Source organism: Gymnodraco acuticeps, unplaced genomic scaffold (genome assembly GCF_902827175.1).
Source record: "Gymnodraco acuticeps unplaced genomic scaffold, fGymAcu1.1, whole genome shotgun sequence".
Lineage (NCBI taxonomy): Eukaryota > Metazoa > Chordata > Actinopteri > Perciformes > Bathydraconidae > Gymnodraco > Gymnodraco acuticeps.
The window spans coordinates 14,081-25,246 of record NW_022990312.1 but is presented as its reverse complement, the minus strand read 5'-3'; the positions used below and the strand labels follow the sequence as shown (position 1 = coordinate 25,246).

General features: G+C 35.3%; 1 long non-coding RNA gene across 1 annotated transcript; it reads right to left on the bottom strand.

The window, feature by feature from the left end:
* Positions 1-6,217: 6,217 nt before the first annotated feature.
* Positions 6,218-6,873, bottom strand: LOC117550400. The gene is made up of 3 exons (XR_004569628.1): positions 6,803-6,873; positions 6,618-6,692; positions 6,218-6,265 (listed from the first exon to the last, which is right to left on the bottom strand). It is a non-coding gene; the product is annotated as an uncharacterized LOC117550400 (long non-coding RNA).
* Positions 6,874-11,166: the final 4,293 nt, after the last annotated feature.

Sequence of the window (11,166 nt, the reverse complement as noted above, 5' to 3'; positions counted from 1 at the left end):
CCATTCTTATTCTTATTATTGAAACATGACCGGTAAGTTTCAAATTTGTCCGGTAAAATAAATTCTGTCCCGACATATCCGAAAGGACTGGAACAACTGGAAAGGAAAGTAAAACTATACTTAACTTCAAAACCTCTCTTAAAGAGCACCTTCGGGGGAGAGCATCGTAAAACTGGCCCCGGTAATGGTACAAATCTCAACCTGTCGTTCAATGGACAGCTTCCCCCCCCCCATCTATGTATATACTCGCATTTTAGACTATGTTACTAACTGTATATCTGTAGACTTGGTATGTCTTAAATGTCCGGTTAGGATGTATTAGAACAAAATCTAAAATGAAAATTGTAAATAAGCAATCTGTATGTAAAAAACCACCTGTATGTAAATTGTAAATAAGCCATCTGTATGTCAAATATGTCTTATATGCAGGGCTGCACATAACTGTTGCGCAGGTGCGCATGCGCACCTCCGCCGAAAAAAGAGCACCGGGTAATTTGAAACAAAGCGCAGAGAACAAGAATGAGCATTTTTGTCAACTTTATTGTGGGATAAAAAACATTTATTCCATAAGTAGTTTCTGAAACTGCCATGTTTGTACTTAGTACTTCTAGTACTACTTGCAAAAAATAATATGAACTACTTTTACTGTGTACTTTGAGTAATTTGAGTTTCAAAGTCCTCTCCGGAGAACAAGAATGAGCATTTTTGTCAACTTTAATGTGGGATAAAAAACATTTCTTCCATAAGTAGTTTCTGAAACTGCCATGTTTGTACTTAGTACTTCTAGTACTACTTGCAAAAATAATATGAACTACTTTTACTGTGTACTTTTGAGTAATTTGAGTTTCAAAGTCCTCTCCAGAGAACAATAATGAGCATTGTTGTCAACTTTAATGTGGGATAAAAAACATTTCTTCCATAATTAGTTTCTGAAACTGCCATGTTTGTACTTAGTACTTCTAGTACTACTTGCAAAAATAATATGAACTACTTTTACTGTGTACTTTTGAGTAATTTGAGTTTCAAAGTCCTCTCCGGAGAACAAGAATGAGCATTTTTGTCTACTTTAATGCTGGGATAAAAAACATTTCTTCCATAAGTAGTTTCTGAAACTGCCATGTTTGTACTTAGTACTTCTAGTACTACTTGCAAAAATAATATGAACTACTTTTACTGTGTACTTTTGAGTAATTTGAGTTTCAAAGTCCTCTCCAGAGAACAAGAATGAGCATTTTTGTCAACTTTATTGTGGGATAAAAAACATTTCTTCCATAAGTAGTTTCTGAAACTGCCATGTTTGTACTTAGTACTTCTATTACTACTTGCAAAAATAATATGAACTACTTTTACTTTGTACTTTTGAGTAATTTGAGTTTCAAAGTCCTCTCCAGAGAACAAGAATGAGCATTTTTGTCAACTTTATTGTGGGATAAAAAACATTCATTCCATAAGTAGTTTCTGAAACTGCCATGTTTGTATTTAGTACTTTTAGTACTACTTGCAAAAATAATATGAACTACTTTTACTGTGTACTTTTGAGTAATTTGAGTTTCAAAGTCCTCTCCGGAGAACAAGAATGAGCATTTTTGTCAACTTTAATGTGGGATAAAAAACATTTCTTCCATAAGTAGTTTCTGAAACTGCCATGTTTGTACTTAGTACTTCTAGTACTACTTGCAAAAATAATATGAACTACTTTTACTGTGTACTTTTGAGTAATTTGAGTTTCAAAGTCCTCTCCGGATAACAAGAATGAGCATTTTTGTCAAATTTAATGTGGGATAAAAAACATTTCTTCCATAAGTAGTTTCTGAAACTGCCATGTTTGTACTTAGTACTTCTAGTACTACTTGCAAAAATAATATGAACTACTTTTACTGTGTACTTTTGAGTAATTTGAGTTTCAAAGTCCTCTCCGGAGAACAAGAATGAGCATTTTTGTCAACTTTAATGTGGGATAAAAAACATTTCTTCCATAAGTAGTTTCTGAAACTGCCATGTTTGTACTTAGTACTTCTAGTACTACTTGCAAAAATAATATGAACTACTTTTACTGTGTACTTTTGAGTAATTTGAGTTTCAAAGTCCTCTCCGGAGAACAAGAATGAGCATTTTTGTCAACTTTAATGTGGGATAAAAAACATTTCTTCCATAAGTAGTTTCTGAAACTGCCATGTTTGTACTTAGTACTTCTAGTAATACTTTCAAAAATAATATGAACTACTTTTACTGTGTACTTTTGAGTAATTTGAGTTTCAAAGTCCTCTCCAGAGAACAAGAATGAACATTTTTGTCAACTTTAATGTGGGATAAAAAACATTTCTTCCATAAGTAGTTTCTGAAACTGCCATGTTTGTACTTAGTACTTCTAGTACTACTTGCAAAAATAATATGAACTACTTTTACTGTGTACTTTTGAGTAATTTGAATTTCAAAGTCCTCTCCAGAGAACAAGAATGAGCATTTTTGTCAACTTTATTGTGGGATAAAAAACATTCATTCCATAAGTAGTTTCTGAAACTGCCATGTTTGTATTTAGTACTTCTAGTACTACTTGCAAAAATAATATGAACTACTTTTACTGTGTACTTTTGAGTAATTTGAGTTTCAAAGTCCTCTCCGGAGAACAAGAATGAGCATTTTTGTCAACTTTAATGTGGGATAAAAAACATTTCTTCCATAAGTAGTTTCTGAAACTGCCATGTTTGTACTTAGTACTTCTAGTACTACTTGCAAACATAATATGAACTACTTTTACTGTGTACTTTTGAGTAATTTGAGTTTCAAAGTCCTCTCCGGAGAACAAGAATGAGCATTTTTGTCAACTTTAATGTGGGATAAAAAACATTTCTTCCATAAGTAGTTTCTGAAACTGCCATGTTTGTACTTAGTACTTCTAGTACTACTTGCAAAAATAATATGAACTACTTTTACTGTGTATTTTTGAGTAATTTGAGTTTCAAAGTCCTCTCCAGAGAACAAGAATGAATATTTTTGTCAACTTTATTGTGGGATAAAAAACATTTATTCCATAAGTAGTTTCTGAAACTGCCATGTTTGTACTTAGTACTTCCAGTACTACTTGCAAAAATAATATGAACAACTTTTACTGTGTACCTTTGAGTAATTTGAGTTTCAAAGTCCTCTCCAGAGAACAAGAATGAGCATTTGTGTCAACTTTAATGTGGTCTAAAAAACATTTATTCCATAGACATATGACACTGCCAACCCGGCTCCTGGGCTGCAACAAAAAAACAGGGAGGCGAGACGAAGGCTAAGAAAATAACAATTTGTTTATTTTCCTATAAACAATGAAAAACAGGACCAGCCACAGGTCCCCGAGGCTGGCACGGAGAGAGTGCCCAGAGGAGTTCGCGCCACTTAACCGGCTGGGCTCCTCCTATATCCTGTTCGATTCCAGGTGTAGCTCATCAACCCCTGAACCTGTGAACCTAAGCACACATACAAAGCACACACAGAAACAGCACCCCACGTGGTGTGGAGGGGTCGTCACAGCCATGTTCTTCTGCCCTAGTTGCAGAGACAGCAATTCCAATTGCTTGCCCTGGCTTCTTGGAGTTGGTCCTGATTCATCCCCAGGCACTGCTCATGGAACCATCTTTCACAGGTGTCACACTGTATCTGTAAAATGAAATGAGTGACCATCAAATCTGATACATCTTGTCATCGGAAATGATGAAGTAATGAAGTGCAATAGAGAATAATTTTGGCAAAATTAGATTCATGTCAACTTTATTACATGTATCTATAGTCTGTAGCATACTCACCTCAAACACCAGTTTAATATCTGAAAATAACTATATTATGTCTACATTTTCATTTTTTTAAATAAAAATGTTTTTTAGGTAGTTATAGGTAGAAGATTTATAGTTCTGGGAAAACCCCATGTTGCATCACTATAATGTAGTTACCTTTTGGTATTCTTAATTGGTCAGTTATGTATTGCATACGAGCTGCTTCTCCCTGCTTCCCATATTTTGATAGTGACTTACAGGATGTTGGTGTGTGAAAGAGGACAACAGCAGATAACACACACAAACCTCTTTCCAAGTGGTCCGTTTTACATTAGGAGTGTTGCCTCAAGGTATAATTTGGTTTCCAGGCCTGATCTGGTGGACATGTACCGTCAGTCTCCCAGCGGCGTAGAGTGAGGTGGAGGAACCGCGGGGTGCGCTAATTCAGTGCCCCATATTGCTATTTTCCAAGCTAATGTAGCTTTGTCATATTTGTCAACGCTGCATTGAGGCTATTGTCATCATGTGGGTGGACTTAGACTCAAACCTGAGGTGAAGTTACACTTTAATTTAATATGTTGCTATTAGACATGATTAGAATTGTCAGTATCCCTATTCCACTACTCATCACATTTTATATTGTCTCTGTTCATTTTATGTGTAAACAATGTATATACATTACCATTTATCTGAGAGAAGTTGTCTTGACTGTTTTGTTAGTAAATCAATTTATATCGGTTCCACAGTCATTTTGAATAGAGTTAATGTGTGTGGGCTGCAGCTGGGGCGACGCACGAGGTTGCCGTAAAAAAATTATTCGGCATGCGCCGAAAAGTAGAAATCGAAGCATGGCCCTGCAGCGTTTGCGCTGGACCGCCTGATCTGGATAGATCCAGTGACTCAACAGTTTTGTAAATACATCTAATATCATAAATTGAATTTGATTAGAATATGATGAAGCCCTATTATAACTACACTACGACAAATACTCACCCAATCTGTAGTGGGAGGCCCAGATCCTGGGGGCTTTGAGGCAGAGCACATTGCACAGTTGTTCTCCATGTGAAACACTGCAGGAAAAGAAAATATGTTATTTAGACATACTGTATATGTATACAGTTAACAGTTTATTGGCAGCAGAAGTGCAGTCAAATTCTATGCAGCTGTTCAGCTGTAAATTATAGCTTATGAACTCTAAATGGATCATGAATGGGATCATTAACACAGGTTTAATATGTTTTTAAGGATGGATGTTTTTAAAAAGAAGACTATGTACACAGTGTGGACAGAACAACATATAAGCAGACATACATAAACAATCCGTAATATTCTAAACATTACTAGGAAATGACCTGTATGCAACACATTTAAAAATGCAGGAATTTATATTTGTCACTGTTTCACTCTAAGCCCTGTTTTGTGTTCCATATTTCACCCATGCCTCCTGCAACTCTGCCTGTAAGCTTTCAATAAACCACCTATAAACTGTTCCTGGATGCCTGGTACAATCTGTATTCGTTTCCTCTTCCCTGCTCTCCTGACACAAACCGTGACAATTTAAGTGTCATTATTTACATTCCTTTTTGCAGCAGGAAAAAAAGTTATTCTTCAACTGTTAATGTCTCAATGGAGTGTGTGTGAGAGAAATATAAGTTATGGGTTCAACTGAGATATGTATGGAATATTTGGTTTGGACCCTGTGCTTAAAATCAATGATGCTGTCGGCTATAAATGCTGTAGTGTGTGGACTCAAAGGCAATTTTACAGGCTGTAGTTATTGTAGATTTGTTTGATTGCATTGGATTAATAGAAGTTCATCATTTCCATAACAACTAACTAAGAACCATAACATAAAGCAGGACAAATGAACCTGAACCATTGAGTATTGAAAGTGCAAACTTTCTCCTCTCACAAGCCATCTCCTTTTTGGATGTCCCAAAGGACATAATTGGTAATGCAGGAAAGGCCTCCATCACTGCTCTTGCCATCTACACACCAACACACAGAATCACACTTCTCATCTGCGCTACATTGTTTTTGCCAGTAAAATTACAACATTGAAATGATATTTCAATAAAAATGATCAAACTATTAATAACTAATAGTTGTAATGAGGTAATTAACACAACTTGAAGAATGTACATGACAAACTACATGGGCTGTGTCAACAACCAGCCCTCTCATCACTTTTACACAATTCCCCTAAAAAATAAACTGAAAATTGATCATTCAGAAACTAATGACTTATTTTGTAACATCATTGACTATTTTATACTTTAAACTTGTATAATAATCAAGACACTGAAATAAATATAAGAATATATATATATGTAGCAGAAGCATACATATTACATATAGTAGTTAAAGTAAAAAACTACGTTACCATGGTAACAATGACCCCACAGCTACTGCCATCACGTTGAACTGGATGGTGCATGGTTGCTCCTCCCCATTTGACAGTCCCCCAGTCCTCCTTGCCATAGCAGGTCCTCCTCATCTTGAAGTATTCCCTTTGTAAAACACATTGTGGAATAGTCTCTAATGTAACTCCCAACAGACACATGTAGAATACAAATCTTTAAATACTGTGTAAAATAAAAAACACTCCATCCCAACAGTATGGACACTGGAACATATTGTAGGTTACCTTGCTTACTGAGCTACTTCATTTAGAATTGTGTACACAGATACTAAGGGCGGGATAAGGAAATATCATTTAAAAAACAGCTGAGACCACCAAGCACAAAATAAATACTTCAGTGGTGTGGGTTTGGGAACTTCTGTTTACATACTTATGTTTACTTAAACACAAAGCACTAAATATAATTCTAAGATCACTTTATATCTAATTTGCTGACTTACCGTACTCTTTTCGCAGCATTTTCCGAGTCTGCTTTCTCTTTGGAATTTGCCGCTGGATCCACCAAAAATACTGATCTTATGGCAGGAAATATGTACTAAAAAAAAAGGGATGTTATTTCAAAACAGCATCAAACATATATACATATTTAAATGAAAGGGATTTCTGAATGAAAACAATCACTAACCAGCAACTTCCAGTGTGTTCTTTCAATATTTACAAAGGCGATCACGGCTTGATAATCATTAAAGTTGATCTATAACAGCAATAAAAATACTTTTTTTTAAGTTTTCGTAGGAATATGATGCCTTATGTTATTAAAAATAAATCATGGGTGTTTGAATTTGTATATTAAATTACAAAATAGAAAACCCAAAGTACTATAACACAAAATGTACACATGCAAGTAAGCCATTTCACAGCCAATTTTGGCTCTACAAGGTGTGGATAGGTAAAAGGCATGAAAACACACGTTACCTTTGGCAAGCCGTGCCGACTGAGCTGGGTTCGTTCTCCAAAAAGTATAATACCTGCTGTGTAATGATTGAGTATGTACATTGTGTTTCCAGTGTTGAACTGGCTGGCATACAGATGGAATGGGCCCTCAATAACCTAAATCCGATAATTGAGATGAAGACAGAAAGAAATACAGCGGATTAAACACTAATAAAATATATAATACAATTAAATACTAAACATTTTTTATTTTACTGTGGGTAATATTGTTTTAACCACAAAATACCTCGCCTGTTAGCCACTGGTGAGGTCTCAGAGTGAGCTCACTGTGGTGGATCAAAAAATGGTTCCCTCTAATATGGGAGGGGAGCACAGCAACCACAACTTCAGTGTCCTTCCTTTTCCACATTGATGTCAGCTGCAGAAACAAATTAACAACTTGTTAAGTTAAAAAAAATCAGTCTTACTATATTTATGATAAATTATCCAAAACTCTACATAATTAATATTCAGATAAAAGGGAAAATGTAAGTTTAAAACATATTAACTGTAAAATCGTATATTCTAAAACAGACATATTAAGTTATGACCAGTAAACAAAGTGATTCAGAATACATTCAAAAATGTATATGTAATACTGTCCATCCTTTATCACTGAACATATACTTAAAGTACATGTAAGAAAAATAAAATAAAATGACCAATTAGCCAATGACATCTTTGTTGAAAATGATGTTATTATGCAGTCTAATTGTAGTATCATCCCTGGATTAATGTTAATAATTTAAAAAATACATTATTCCTAAAATATATATATTTTTGTATCCACAGTACAGGTTTTATAATGCTTTGTTAAGAAAATTGACCTGTGATGTCACATGTTCTGGAGAGGGCTTCTGTTCATGTGCATCAGTGATGACTGATGTTGACTGGTGGGGGGGACTTGAGCTGTGAACAATGTAATACAGATAATTCCATGAAATACAAACATCATCCCATTATAAAACATGTACATTAGCTATTTGACAATTTGTCCATGTTCTTCAGAATGAGATGGAGGGATAGCATGTCATGGTAAACACAAAAGTTGGAGACAAGAAATGTTACACATGGAAAAGTCACAAGATACATCAACAACATTTCATAAGATCATCATGAGATCTTCTTAAAGAAGAACTGTAATTCTTTGTTCTTTCTAGTAGAATGAAAAAAGCCATTCTGTCATCCTTTACAATTGAAGGACATTTAAAAATAAATGCAGCAAAATGTTAGGCACTAACCTGAGATGGTGTGTGCTGTGGAAAGCTGTCTCTGTGTTTTTCCTGTGCCTCTTTGAGGTTGGACGTGGACAGAGATGGGTTGAGAATCTTCTTCATAACCTGATAATCCCAAATGTACTTGACGTCAACATTTTATATTATCTGTATTATATAAACACATAGCATCACATGTAAAAAAATGGTGATCAATAAAGTAACCTTTCCTTTACCTTCTTTGCTTTAGATTTCTTGAAATGAAAAGGCTTTGTGATTGGTGTAACATATACACCTCTCCTCCTCTGTTTCCTCTGTTTCCACCGTTCCACATCTACCCTGTGGGTCTTAATTATAATAAACACAGAGCAATAGGTGTAGTTACTATAAATGGAAGACAATATTTCCACAACATTTTCAATTGCATTCTGTATAAATTGGCACACATTAGTGGATATGTGGCAACACTAGACAACTATGTGATGGCAATTTCATCACCTATGGTTAGTTGATGTTTTCAATAATATATTTGGTGCTTAAACCTGAGGTTATGTCTTAGTCCTGCAAGTGATTCTGACCTGTAATGGGATGTAATTTGCATTAACAAAAAGTTAACAACAACTAACTACAACTAATTTAAAGTAATTCTGCTATGCAATGAAATTAATATATACTTTCACATCAGCTACTATGTTACACATATGTAGTGCCAATTTCTGCAAAAACATGTTCAAAGTGACAGAACTGAAAATATAAAACTTTGATCAAAGTTATTAGTTTGATCACAATATGATCCCTCAAACAAGGACAGCGATGACAGAGAAAGGCAATTACAATAAGTAAAGACTTTGCCAAAATATCATACCTTGTTCTTTGTCTTCAGAGAGTCTTGGTATTCTCTCAACAGTGCGTTGTGCATGACCTTGTATGTGTGCACAAAGTCATCCAGTCTTGTGAGCCTCTTCTGCTGAAAGCGAATCTTTTTAAGATCCCACTGGCTCTTCTCCATAATCCCCTGGGTCATGTTGTCTTTAGTGTAGTTCTGTTAAATAACAGCTCTTTGGTGAATTAGTGTGTCTACAACTGTATGGATATCAGCCATGTCATAAAGTTGTGGTTAGCTGTAATTATGTTTTTTTTTGTTCAAGTTTACCTGTGTTGATTTCTGGGCAACTGTCTTGAACCTCTTTGACAGCTTTTCATAAAAGGGACCTCTTCCATGACATCCAAGGTCACCTGCCATAGAAGCATCTAACTTTAATAATAGGAAAAACAAGCTTAAAATTAAAACATACATGAAGAAGAGGAAGTTAACTAACCCAGTAGTAGTCTTGACCACAGAGCAGCCTGAGGCAGAAAGTACTTGAGCAGCTTGGGGATAAAGTTTGGGCAAAAGTACTCATTTGGCTCTCCAACTTTATCCAATGATGCCTGCTGGATGACATCCTTAAAGTGGTAGTCAAACGGTGTTGGGCCCAAATCATTCTGTAAGACACATAATCACGTTCATGTAATTGTTTTGTATTTTGGTGCATTTTTGAGTACTAAACCAGATGTTAGTTACAATATTATAATTCTTTGGTCCATGTAATTGTGTATTTTGTATTTGCATGGACTGCAGTTACAACAAAGCTATATCTGCTGAACATTCTACAAAGGAAAAAAGTTCCATACAGCTTATACCTATTTAGGCATAACTCACAAAAGGGAAATAGTCAAAGCACCCAGAAAAACACATAAACATTAGGGCTTGCAAATAACAATTATTTTCATTGTCAATTAATCTGTCAATAATTTTCTTGATTAATCGATTAGTTGCTTGGTCTATAAAATCTCAGAAAATCAGTGTTTCCCAAAGTCCAACATGACGTACTCAAATATCTTGTTTTGTCCACAACTCAAAGATATTCAATTTTACTGTCATAAAGGAGTAAATATTGCATAAAATATTCACATTTAAGAAGCTGGAATCAGAGAATATTTACTTTTAGACAATATTTACTTTTTCGTAAGAAATTACTCAAACAACTTTTTGAAATAGTTGGCGATTAATTTAATAGTTGACAACTAATCCATTATTCAATTTTATTTTACAATTCTACAAAGGATTACCTACCACAAAGTCTTCCTCAGCAATGCCTGAGTCATCAATGACTGGTTGGCAACTGCTGTCAAAAGCGTCTGAGGTCTTTAAAATGTTTCTCAACATTTTCCCACTGCATGGACTTGCCAGCAGCACGGTGGGCACTAACTACTACTTGATCCAAGTTATTTTAGGAGTAGTAGCCTGGGTCATCAGCCCGAAGACATGCATGCACAGACGATAGTGTTTTCCGGCACTGTGAGGAAGAATTGACAGAATTAATATTATTACAATGCCACTATACTCTAAACTAAATATAACTAAAATCATATTCATTTGAAGACATCACTCACTGTTTTTTGCAGAGGTCCTTTGCGTTTTTCATGACATGGCTCAGGCATCTATGTAGGATAGGAAGTGCAAGTGCATGCTCCATTCCTTGTCCCGTCACAATGTGATAATATTGTGATAGTAGTTAATTGAGACTAAGGCCACATAGATTATGAGCCATTGCCTGCATCAAAATTACAGAACCATCACAAAGTAACATAACTGGTCTTCTGCGAATTTTTGGCCCATGTTGTTTGACAGTCTGTGATGAAAGAGCCAAGAAAGTATGTTATCGATGCTGTGGTGTGTTCACAGGTAACATATGTGGCAACAGGGACAGGGGAGCATCCTTTTGCTGGATTTCTGACCACAAGTTCGTAGATGTAAAAAGGTGTGCTCTCCCCTTTTGCCTTTTTAACAATGCTACCT